Source organism: Oncorhynchus gorbuscha, linkage group LG25 (assembly GCF_021184085.1).
Source record: "Oncorhynchus gorbuscha isolate QuinsamMale2020 ecotype Even-year linkage group LG25, OgorEven_v1.0, whole genome shotgun sequence".
NCBI classification, from domain to species: domain Eukaryota; kingdom Metazoa; phylum Chordata; class Actinopteri; order Salmoniformes; family Salmonidae; genus Oncorhynchus; species Oncorhynchus gorbuscha.
The window spans coordinates 28278568-28290629 of record NC_060197.1 but is presented as its reverse complement, the minus strand read 5'-3'; the positions used below and the strand labels follow the sequence as shown (position 1 = coordinate 28290629).

The 12062-nt window shown below is 44.2% G+C and overlaps 1 protein-coding gene across 2 annotated transcripts in view; it reads left to right on the top strand.

Moving 5' to 3' along the window:
* kdm6ba (lysine (K)-specific demethylase 6B, a) overlaps positions 1-12062 on the top strand; it is a 179743-nt gene that overhangs the window by 104076 nt on the left and 63605 nt on the right. The window contains exon 1 of one of the 2 annotated variants that reach the window (XM_046327991.1): positions 5103-5607. The exons of the other annotated variant lie outside the window; for it this stretch is intronic. The gene's annotated coding sequence lies outside the window, so the exon portion shown is untranslated. Of the gene's footprint in view, positions 1-5102; positions 5608-12062 lie in introns of those variants that run through there. 2 annotated transcript variants of the gene reach the window in all.

The window sequence follows — 12062 nt, the reverse complement described above, 5'->3', positions numbered from 1 at the left end:
TGTACACTCACAAGTACTGTTATACTATACAGATTGTACACTCACAAGTACTGTTATACTATACAGATTGTACACTCACAAGTACTGTTATACTATACACATTGTACACTCACAAGTACTGTTATACTATACACATTGTACACTCACAAGTACTGTTATACTATACACATTGTACACTCACAAGTACTGTTATACTATACAGATTGTACACTCACAAGTACTGTTATACTATACACATTGTACACTCACTGTTATACTATACACATTGTACACTCACAAGTACTGTTATACTATACACATTGTACACTCACAAGTACTGTTATACTATACACATTGTACACTCACAAGTACTGTTATACTATACAGATTGTACACTCACAAGTACTGTTATACTATACAGATTGTACACTCACAAGTACTGTTATACTATACACATTGTACACTCACAAGTACTGTTATACTATACAGATTGTACACTCACAAGTACTGTTATACTATACAGTTTGTACACTCACAAGTACTGTTATACTATACAGATTGTACACTCACAAGTACTGTTATACTATACAGATTGTACACTCACAAGTACTGTTATACTATACAGATTGTACACTCACAAGTACTGTTATACTATAGAGATTGTACACTCACAAGTACTGTTATACTATACACATTGTACACTCACAAGTGCTGTTATACTATACAGATTGTACACTCACAAGTACTGTTATACTATACAGATTGTACACTCACAAGTACTGTTATACTATACAGATTGTACACTCACAAGTACTGTTATACTATACAGATTGTACACTCACAAGTACTGTTATACTATACAGATTGTACACTCACAAGTACTGTTATACTATAGAGATTGTACACTCACAAGTACTGTTATAATATACACATTGTACACTCACAAGTGCTGTTATACTATACAGATTGTACACTCACAAGTACTGTTATACTATACAGATTGTACACTCACAAGTACTGTTATACTATACAGATTGTACACTCACAAGTACTGTTATACTATAGAGATTGTACACTCACAAGTACTGTTATACTATACACATTGTACACTCACAAGTGCTGTTATACTATACAGATTGTACACTCACAAGTACTGTTATACTATACAGATTGTACACTCACAAGTACTGTTATACTATACAGATTGTACACTCACAAGTACTGTTATACTATACAGATTGTACACTCACAAGTACTGTTATACTATACACATTGTACACTCACAAGTACTGTTATACTATACAGATTGTACACTCACAAGTACTGTTATACTATACAGATTGTACACTCACAAGTACTGTTATACTATACACATTGTACACTCACAAGTACTGTTATACTATACAGATTGTACACTCACAAGTACTGTTATACTATACAGTTTGTACACTCACAAGTACTGTTATACTATACAGATTGTACACTCACAAGTACTGTTATACTATACAGATTGTACACTCACAAGTACTGTTATACTATACAGATTGTACACTCACAAGTACTGTTATACTATAGAGATTGTACACTCACAAGTACTGTTATACTATACACATTGTACACTCACAAGTGCTGTTATACTATACAGATTGTACACTCACAAGTACTGTTATACTATACAGATTGTACACTCACAAGTACTGTTATACTATACAGATTGTACACTCACAAGTACTGTTATACTATACAGATTGTACACTCACAAGTACTGTTATACTATACACATTGTACACTCACAAGTACTGTTATACACTCATACATACTATACATTGTACACTCACAAGTACTGTTATACTATACACATTGTACACTCACAAGTACTGTTATACTATACACATTGTACACTCACAAGTACTGTTATACTATACACATTGTACACTCACAAGTACTGTTATACTATACACATTGTACACTCACAAGTACTGTTATACTATACACATTGTACACTCACAAGTACTGTTATACTATACAGATTGTACACTCACAAGTACTGTTATACTATACAGATTGTACACTCACAAGTACTGTTATACTATACAGTTTGTACACTCACAAGTACTGTTATACTATACAGATTGTACACTCACAAGTACTGTTATACTATACAGATTGTACACTCACAAGTACTGTTATACTATACAGATTGTACACTCACAAGTACTGTTATACTATACAGATTGTACACTCACAAGTACTGTTATACTATACAGATTGTACACTCACAAGTACTGTTATACTATACAGATTGTACACTCACAAGTACTGTTATACTATACAGATTGTACACTCACAAGTACTGTTATACTATACAGATTGTACACTCACAAGTACTGTTATACTATACAGATTGTACACTCACAAGTACTGTTATACTATACAGTTTGTACACTCACAAGTACTGTTATACTATACAGATTGTACACTCACAAGTGTTTCTACACCTTCTCTTATTGTGGATGATATAATATCTATATGTATTGGCCGTGTACACATATTTTCCAGATGTTATCACAGCTGCAGCGAAATGCTTATGTTTCTAGCTCCAACAGTGCAGTAATACATAACAATACAAAACAAAACACGCAAATCCCAAAAATGTAAAGGAAGGAATTAAGAAATATCAGAATAATTGATTAATAAATTAGTCCAGAATATAAATATATGTACAGTACCAGTCAAAAATGTGGACGTGCCTACTCATTCCAGGGTTTTTATTTATTTAGCCATGCTAGCCACCATCACACCTCCTCCATGCTTCACGGTGGGAACCACACACGCGGAGATCATCCGTTCACCGACTCTGCGTCTCACAAAGACACGGCGGTTAGAACCAAAATTCTCAAATTTGGACTCATCAGACCTCAGGACAGATTTCCAACAGTCTAATATCCATTGCTTGTGTTTCTTGGTCCGAGCAAGTCTCTTATTTTTACTGGTGTCCTTTAGTAGTGGTTTCTTTGCAGCAATTCAACCATGAAGCCCTGAAAGAAATTCCACAAATGAACTTTTAATTGAAATGCATTCCAGGCGACTACCTCATGAAGCTGGTTGAGAGAATGCCAAGAGTGTGCAAAGCTGTCATCAAGGCACTTGCTTACTACATGATTCCATATGTGTTATTTCATAGTTTTGAAAAATGAAGATAAACCCTTGAATGAGTAGGTGTTTCCAAACTTCCGATTTCAACTGTATATAATGGTGTGTAAAGACAGTATGGACAGTAAATTAATAGAAAAGGTGTGTACTGCAGTAGTTATATAGGATGAGGCTTGATTAGAATACAGTATATACATACAAAGTGGATGAAACAGTTGGTCAACGTTATTAAAGTGACCAGTGTTCAATGACTATGTACATAGGGCGGCAGGGTAGCCTAGTGGTTAGCGCGTTGGACTAGTAACCGGAAGGTTGCAAGTTCAAACCCCCGAAATGAATAGAAAAGGTGTGTGTACGTTCTGTCCTTGAACAGGCAGTTCTAACCCACTGTTCCTAGGCTGTCATTGAAAATAAGAATTTCTTCCTAACTGACTTGCCTAGTTAAATAAAGGTTATAAAAATAAATAAAAATGTAAAGGTCCAGGGTTGAATACCGGTTGGTAGCCGGCTAGTAATAGCTTCCGGTCCCAGCTTTGATGCACCTGTACTGACCTTCTGGATGATAGCGGGGTGAACATGCCGTGACTCGGGTGGTTGAGGTCCTTGATGATCTTCTTGGCCTTCCTGTGACAACGGGTGCTGAAGGTGTCCTGGAGGGCAGGCAATGTGCCCCCGGTGATGCGTTGGACAGACCACACCACCTTCTGGAGAGCCCCGCAGTTGCGTGCGGTGCAGGAGCTGTACCAGGCGGCGAGACAACGTGACGGGGTGCTCTCAATGATGCGTCTGTAGTTTGTGAGGGATCTCATGGGGCCACGCCAAATTTCTCCCGCCTCCTGAGGTTTAAAGAGGTGCTGATGCTCCTTCTTCACCACGTTGTCTAAGTGAAGGGGCCAGTGACGTGTGGGCCGAGGAACTCGAAGCTTTTGACCCTGTCCACTGCGACTCTGTCTCCTGTCGTCCACCATCAGCTCCTCCGTTGGGTTGATGTTGAGGGAGAGGTTATTTCTCTGGCACGGCTCTACCGGGGGCTCTCACCTCCTCCCTGGGTAGATTGTCTCATCGTTGTTGGTAACGTACTGCATCCATATGTTGCAACACCCTATTTGTTTTATAAGCGCAGTCCAGGGTTATCCGTGTCTTCTCTTTCTCAGGGGAATGGCTCAGTTGAGGTAAACCAGTGTTAAATAGTATCATCTTAAACACCCATTAATACAACACCGAATAGAGAGAGGTGACGTGACCTGTGACCTGTTGCCCGGAACAAACACCCTTGTAAATACAACCCATATTTATGGTTATTTATTTTCCCTCTTGTACTTTAACTATTTGCACATCGTCACAACACTGTATATAGACATTATATGACATTGGAAATGTCTCTATTCATCTGGAACTTTTGTTCATTTCTGATTGGGTTGATTTCTGATTGGGTTCTTTCTTCTCACTTTTGTTTATTATCTATTTCACTTGCTTTGGCAATATATGTTTCCCATGCCAATAAAACCCTCTGAATTTAATTGAGAGAGAGAGAGAGAGAGAGAGAGAGAGAGAGAGAGAGAGAGAGAGAGAGAGAGAGAGAGAGAGAGAGAGAGAGAGAGAGAGAGAGAGAGAGAGAGAGAGAGAGAGAGAGAGAGAGAGAGAGAGAGAGAGAGAGAGAGAGAGAGAGAGAGAGAGAGAGAGAGAGAGAGAGAGAGAGAGAGAGAGAGAGAGAGAGAGAGAGAGAGAGAGAGAGAGAGAGAGAGAGAGAGAGAGAGAGCGTCTCTCCTCTCTCCAATCCCATCTGTTTGACACACAGATAAAGAGAGGGAGGGAGATGAGGAACAGGCGAATGAAATGAAAACGAGGCCAGAGCCTGGCTGAGAGAGGAGAGGAGGAGGGTGATCAGAGAAGAGGGGGAGGGGCTGTTCAGCGAAAGGCGGGGGGGACGAGAGAGAGGCAGGCTGGGGGGTTGGGCTCCAGGATCTGTGGTGTGTGTGTATGCTCTGTTCCTTTCCTTTCTTTGTTTGACTACTGAGTGGAAAAAAAGCGAGACAGAAAACGAGTGTGTGTGTGTGTGTGTGTGAGGGAGAGAGAGAGAGAGAGAGGGTGAGTGAAAGAGGGAGAGAACGGAAAGAGGAGATCCAAAGCGAGAAGCACACACTTTTTTTCTGGAAGAGAGAGAGAGAGAAAAACAATTCTATTTATGTATCATTTGTCTTGTCTTTTTTTTTTTACTCTGCATGCTCCTGACACCAGTGTCGGGTTGGTGGGCTGGTTGTGTGTGTTTAATTTGTTGTTGTGTGCATCGGTTCGTCGCTCAGTGTGTGTGTGGGGGGGACCTGGTTCCTGGCCCCCGTCCGTCCGTCTGGTTTAAAGGGAACAGAAGGGAAAACAAAGCTAAGGCTGCAGCCGCTGCTCGGCCCTAGCTAGCTAACACAACAATCTGGATATTACTACTACCTAATCAGTGCCGCAGCCTAAGCCCTGACCAAGGTAAGAGCTTTCTCATTTTACACACACACTCACACATACACTGCTATCATTTGAATAAATTCTAGAGTTTATTTTTTAGCTAGCTCGCAGCTAGCACCAAGGGTAGACAAAAGCAAGCTAGCAGGAGAAAGTTGCTGTGCAGGGGAGAGAGGGACTGTGTGTGTGTGTGTGTGTGTGTGTGTGTGTGTGTGTGTGTGTGTGTGTGTGTGTGTGTGTGTGTGTGTGTGTGTGTGTGTGTGTGTGTGTGTGTGTGTGTGTGTGTGTGTGTGTGTGTGTGTGTGTGTGTGTGTGTGTGTGTGTGTGTGTGTGAGAGAGAATTAGACATACACAGAGAGATTGTACGTCAGCTGGATGGTAGTGTGTTTATGTTGCTGGCTGTCACTGACTTCTACCCGCTGGTGTTGGAAACACAAAAGTAGTTTATTCTTCCTTCTCTTTCTCTCCCTCCCTCTCCGCTTCTCTGTCTTTCTCGTTCACTCTTTCTTGTTCTCTCTTTCTCTCTCTCCTGCTCTTTCTTTCTCGTGCGCTCAGTGGAGGTTCCTCTGATTTAAATGCCAGGCTTGCACAAAAGACTACTCTCTTTCTCTCTTTTCTCTCTCTCTCTCTCGCTTGCTTTCTCTCTCACTCCCTCTCTCCCTCTTTCTCTCCCAGCTGATGTGGTTGTACATATGGATCCATGCTATGGGAGTTGCTGGCTAAGCATTAAGGAGTACATCCCTGTCCCTATACATACTGAGAGAGAGAGACAGAGGGAGACCGAGAGACAGAGAGAAAGAAAGAGAGAGAGAGATGATTTTGACCCCTGATTATTGTTGTTACTCTTGTCCCGTTGACAATATTGATTCTTATTATTTTAACTAAGTTAATAATGTAAATCTCCAATGTAAGCTAATGGCAATATGTTCATTGTTACATCATGCCTAATAAAGCTAATTGAATTGAGAGACAGAGAGAGCGCCAGGGCTAGTAGTGAGACTGTTTGTAGCTGCTGGTATAGGTGGGTGTTTGGGGTTGTTCCGGGCACTAGTCTGCGGTCAGTGTGTGTGTGTGTGGGTATATCATATATTTTTGTATCTTTAGAGAGAGAGAGAGCGCCAGGGCTAGTAGTGAGACAGTTTGTAGCTGCTGGTATAGGTGGGTGTTTGGGGTTGTTCCGGGCACTAGTCTGCAGTCAGTGTGTGGGGGGGGGGTACTGATAGCAGGCGAATGTAGGGAGGCGCTATCAATGTGAGCTCAAGTGATCAGCATGCTATTGTTGTGTGTGCATGTGTGTGAGTCTTTGACAGGATTTCCTGCATCAGCAATGTCCGTCTCAATTCAATGGTGTGTGTGTGTGTGTGTGTGTGTGTGTGTGTGTGTGTGTGTGTGTGTGTGTGTGTGTGTGTGTGTGTGTGTGTGTGTGTGTGTGTGTGTGTGTGTGTGTGTGTGTGTGTGTGTGTGTGTGTGTGTGTGTGTGTGTGTGTGTGTGTGTGGTGTTCCCAGTGCTCATTAAGTTTCCGACCCTGTACTTTAAACCAATCCAAATTCCTAGAGAATAGAACCGCTCCTGATACACACACCTCATCAGCTCAGCTGTAAACTGGTACCTACTCTACCCCACTGATACACTACACACACCTCAGCTGTAAACTGGTACCTACTCTACCCCACTGATACACTACACACACCTCATCAGCTCAGCTGTAAACTGGTACCTACTCTACCTCACTGATACACACACCTCATCAGCTCAGCTGTAAACTGGTACCTACTCTACCCCACTGATACACTACACACACCTCATCAGCTCAGCTGTAAACTGGTACCTACTCTACCCCACTGATACACTACACACACCTCATCAGCTCAGCTGTAAACTGGTACCTACTCTACCCCACTGATACACACACCTCATCAGCTCAGCTGTAAACTGGTACCTACTCTACCCCACTGATACACTACACACACCTCATCAGCTCAGCTGTAAACTGGTACCTACTCTACCCCACTGATACACACACCTCATCAGCTCAGCTGTAAACTGGTACCTACTCTACCCCACTGATACACACACCTCATCAGCTCAGCTGTAAACTGGTACCTACTCTACCCCACTGATACACTACACACACCTCATCAGCTCAGCTGTAAACTGGTACCTACTCTACCCCACTGATACACACACCTCATCAGCTCAGCTGTAAACTGGTACCTACTCTACCCCACTGATACACACACCTCATCAGCTCAGCTGTAAACTGGTACCTACTCTACCCCACTGATACACTACACACACCTCATCAGCTCAGCTGTAAACTGGTACCTACTCTACCCCACTGATACACACACCTCATCAGCTCAGCTGTAAACTGGTTCCTACTCTACCCCACTGATACACACACCTCATCAGCTCAGCTGTAAACTGGTACCTACTCTACCCCACTGATACACACACCTCATCAGCTCAGCTGTAAACTGGTACCTACTCTACCCCACTGATACACACACCTCATCAGCTCAGTTGTAAACTGGTACCTACTCTACCCCACTGATACACACACCTCATCAGCTCAGTTGTAAACTGGTACCTACTCTACCCCACTGATACACACACCTCATCAGCTCAGCTGTAAACTGGTACCTACTCTACCCCACTGATACACACACAACTAGCAGAGCCCAAGCACTGAACCCATCTCCCCAGTGTCACTATTCAATTTGCCTCCCTTTCTCTCCTCCTCTCCTTTAGGGAATTTCCTGCCCTCCATTCTCCTCTCTCCCTCATTCTCCATCACTTTGGAATCGCTTGCTTCATTCATTCATTAGCACCCGGAAGTGCATCCCTCACTCTCCTCCCTCGCTCCTTCCATTTTTTCCCTTTCTCCCTGTCGGTAGTGACTCGGGCGCAGTGGTTCACGCCGGGTCGACTGCTGTGCTACTTGTAGAATAGAGCTGCGTGCACCAGGTCTCCTGTGCTGTCTAACGTGGCGTCACTGTTGCTCTATAAGGAAACATCCACGGGAGACGGACACACTAATCTATTCATACAGTTGAATCTGTGCACACACTACGATACTCCTATACCTAGATTTACATAGATATTCCTGTTGGGGGTTTGTATTTATAGTTTTACATATATATATATATAACTGTGGGTGATATATATTTCTATATATTCTAGGCTAAATGTGTAGTATTTGTGTGTATTTCTAATCGTGCCCATACTATTGGGATATGTGGTGAAGGTGACACTGGCCTCTGGTGAGAATGTCCTTGTGTGTGTGTGTGTGTGTGTGTGTGTGTGTGTGTGTGTGTGTGTGTGTGTGTGTGTGTGTGTGTGTGTGTGTGTGTGTGTGTGTGTGTGTGTGTGTGTGTGTGTGTGTGTGTGTGTGTGTGTGCCAACCCTCGGGCCAGTCCCCCATGGCTGAAGGGTGGATTGTGCATTCATTGGAATGAAGGCGGTGATGGTGAGGGGTGGGGAGAGGGGGGAGGGGAGGTGATTGAGTGTGCTGCCTGGAGAAGAAAGGGAGAGAGAGCTAGAGTGAACGAGGGGGGGAGGGGTGAGCTGCCTGGCGGTGTGCTTTAGCAACAGGAGGAGGAGGAATAGACAAACAGAGAGAGAGAGACGGCAGGGTGTGGGTTAGGGGTGTCTGGCTTACTGGCTGGCGCCTGGGTTGAGGCTGGGGCTGAGGCTGGGGTTGAGGCTGGGGCTGAGGTTGAGGATAGGGACAAGGCTATAGACTGGGGGGTTAGGGCTGAGAGAGGGGAGACAAGGATACTGGATTGGAGGAAAGCCAAATCCACATGATGGGACGGACTTCCTTGTTTGCTCAGGTTTGTCTAGATGAGCGAGAGAAGCAGACAGACAGAAAGAGACCAGATAGAGAATGAGTGTGAGGGAGAGAGAGAGGACTGAGAAACAAAGACCTACTCAAGAAGAAGACACACGATTTCTTAGATAGAGAGAGACTGGGGTTTGTTTAGTTAAGTAAATGGGTTCCAGTCACTCCAGCAAGTCACGGTAGGGACATCTCTGTACACACACACACACTATACACATCACCAAGTCACGGTAGGGACATCTCTGTACACACACACACACACTATACATCACCAAGTCACGGTAGGGACATCTCTGTACGCACACAAACACACACTATATATCACCAAGTCACGGTAGGGACATCTCTGTACACACACACACACACACACTCTACACATCACTAAGTCACGGTAGGGACATCTCTGTACACACACACACACACACACTATACATTACCAAGTCACGGTAGGGACATCTCTGTACACACACACACACACTCTACACATCACCAAGTCACGGTAGGGACATCTCTGTACACACACACACACACTCTACACATCACCAAGTCACGGTAGGGACATCTCTGTACACACACACTATACATCACCAAGTCACGGTAGGGACATCTCTGTACACACACACACACACACACACTCTACACATCACCAAGTCACGGTAGGGACATCTCTGTACACACACACACTACACATCACCAAGTCACGGTAGGGACATCTCTGTACACACACTCTACACATCACCAAGTCACGGTAGGGACATCTCTGTACACACACACACACACACACACACACACACACACACACACACACACACACACACACACACACACACTCTACACATCACCAAGTCACGGTAGGGACATCTCTGTACACACACACACACACACTATACATCACCAAGTCACGGTAGGAACATCTCTGTACACACACACACACACACTCTACACATCACCAAGTCACGGTAGGAACATCTCTGTACACACACACACACACACACACACACTCTACACATCACCAAGTCACGGTAGGGACATCTCTGTACACACACACACACACTATACATCACTAAGTCACGGTAGGGACATCTCTGTACACACACACACACACACACACACACTATACATCACCAAGTCACGGTAGGGACATCTCTGTACACACACACACACACTATACATCACCAAGTCACGGTAGGGACATCTCTGTACACACACACACACACACACACACACTCTTCACATCACCAAGTCACGGTGGGGACATCTCTGTACACACACTCTTCACATCACCAAGTCACGGTGGGGACATCTCTGTACACACACACACACACACACACACTCTACACATCACCAAGTCACGGTAGAGACATCTCTGTACACACACACACACACACACACACACACTCTACACATCACCAAGTCACAGTAGGGACATCTCTGTACACACACACACTACACATCACCAAGTCACGGTAGGGACATCTCTGTACACACACACACACACTACACATCACCAAGTCACGGTAGGGACATCTCTGTACACACACACACACTCTACACATCACCAAGTCACGGTAGGGACATCTCTGTACACACACACACTACACATCACCAAGTCACGGTAGGGACATCTCTGTACACACCACACACACACACACACACACACACACACACACACACACACACACACACACACACACACACACACACACACACACACACACACACACACACACACACACACACACACACACACACACACACACACACACACACTCTTCACATCACCAAGTCACGGTAGGGACATCTCTGTACACACACACTCTACACATCACCAAGTCACGGTAGGGACATCTCTGTACGCACACACTCTACACATCACCAAGTCACGGTAGGGACATCTCTGTACACACACACACACATCACTTATTACCTACACCTCTTTACTCACTCCCTGACTCTCCAACTAATATGGGAGCTCTCCCTCCTTAGAACATACAGTGTGTGTGAGTGTGTATTTGTATATGTGCGTGTGTGTTTGTGTGGTACACATCACCAAGTCACGGTAGGGACATCTCTGTACACACACACACACACACTCTACACATCACCAAGTCACGGTAGAGACATCTCTGTACACACACTCTACACATCACCAAGTCACGGTAGGGACATCTCTGTACGCACACACTCTACACATCACCAAATCACGGTAGGGACATCTCTGTACACACACACACACTCTACACATCACCAAGTCACGGTAGGGACATCTCTGTACACACACACACACATCACTTATTACCTACACCTCTTTACTCACTCCCTCGCTCTCCAACTAATATGGGAGCTCTCCCTCCTTACAACATACAGTGTGTGTGAGTGTGTATTTGTATATGTGCGTGTGTGTTTGTGTGGTACACATCACCAAGTCACGGTAGGGACATCTCTGTACACACACACACACACACACTCTACACATCACCAAGTCACGGTATGGACATCTCTGTACACACACACACACTCTACACATCACCAAGTCACGGTAGAGACATCTCTGTACACACACACACTCTACACATCACCAAGTCACGGTAGGGACATCTCTGTACGCACACTCTACACATCACCAAGTCACGG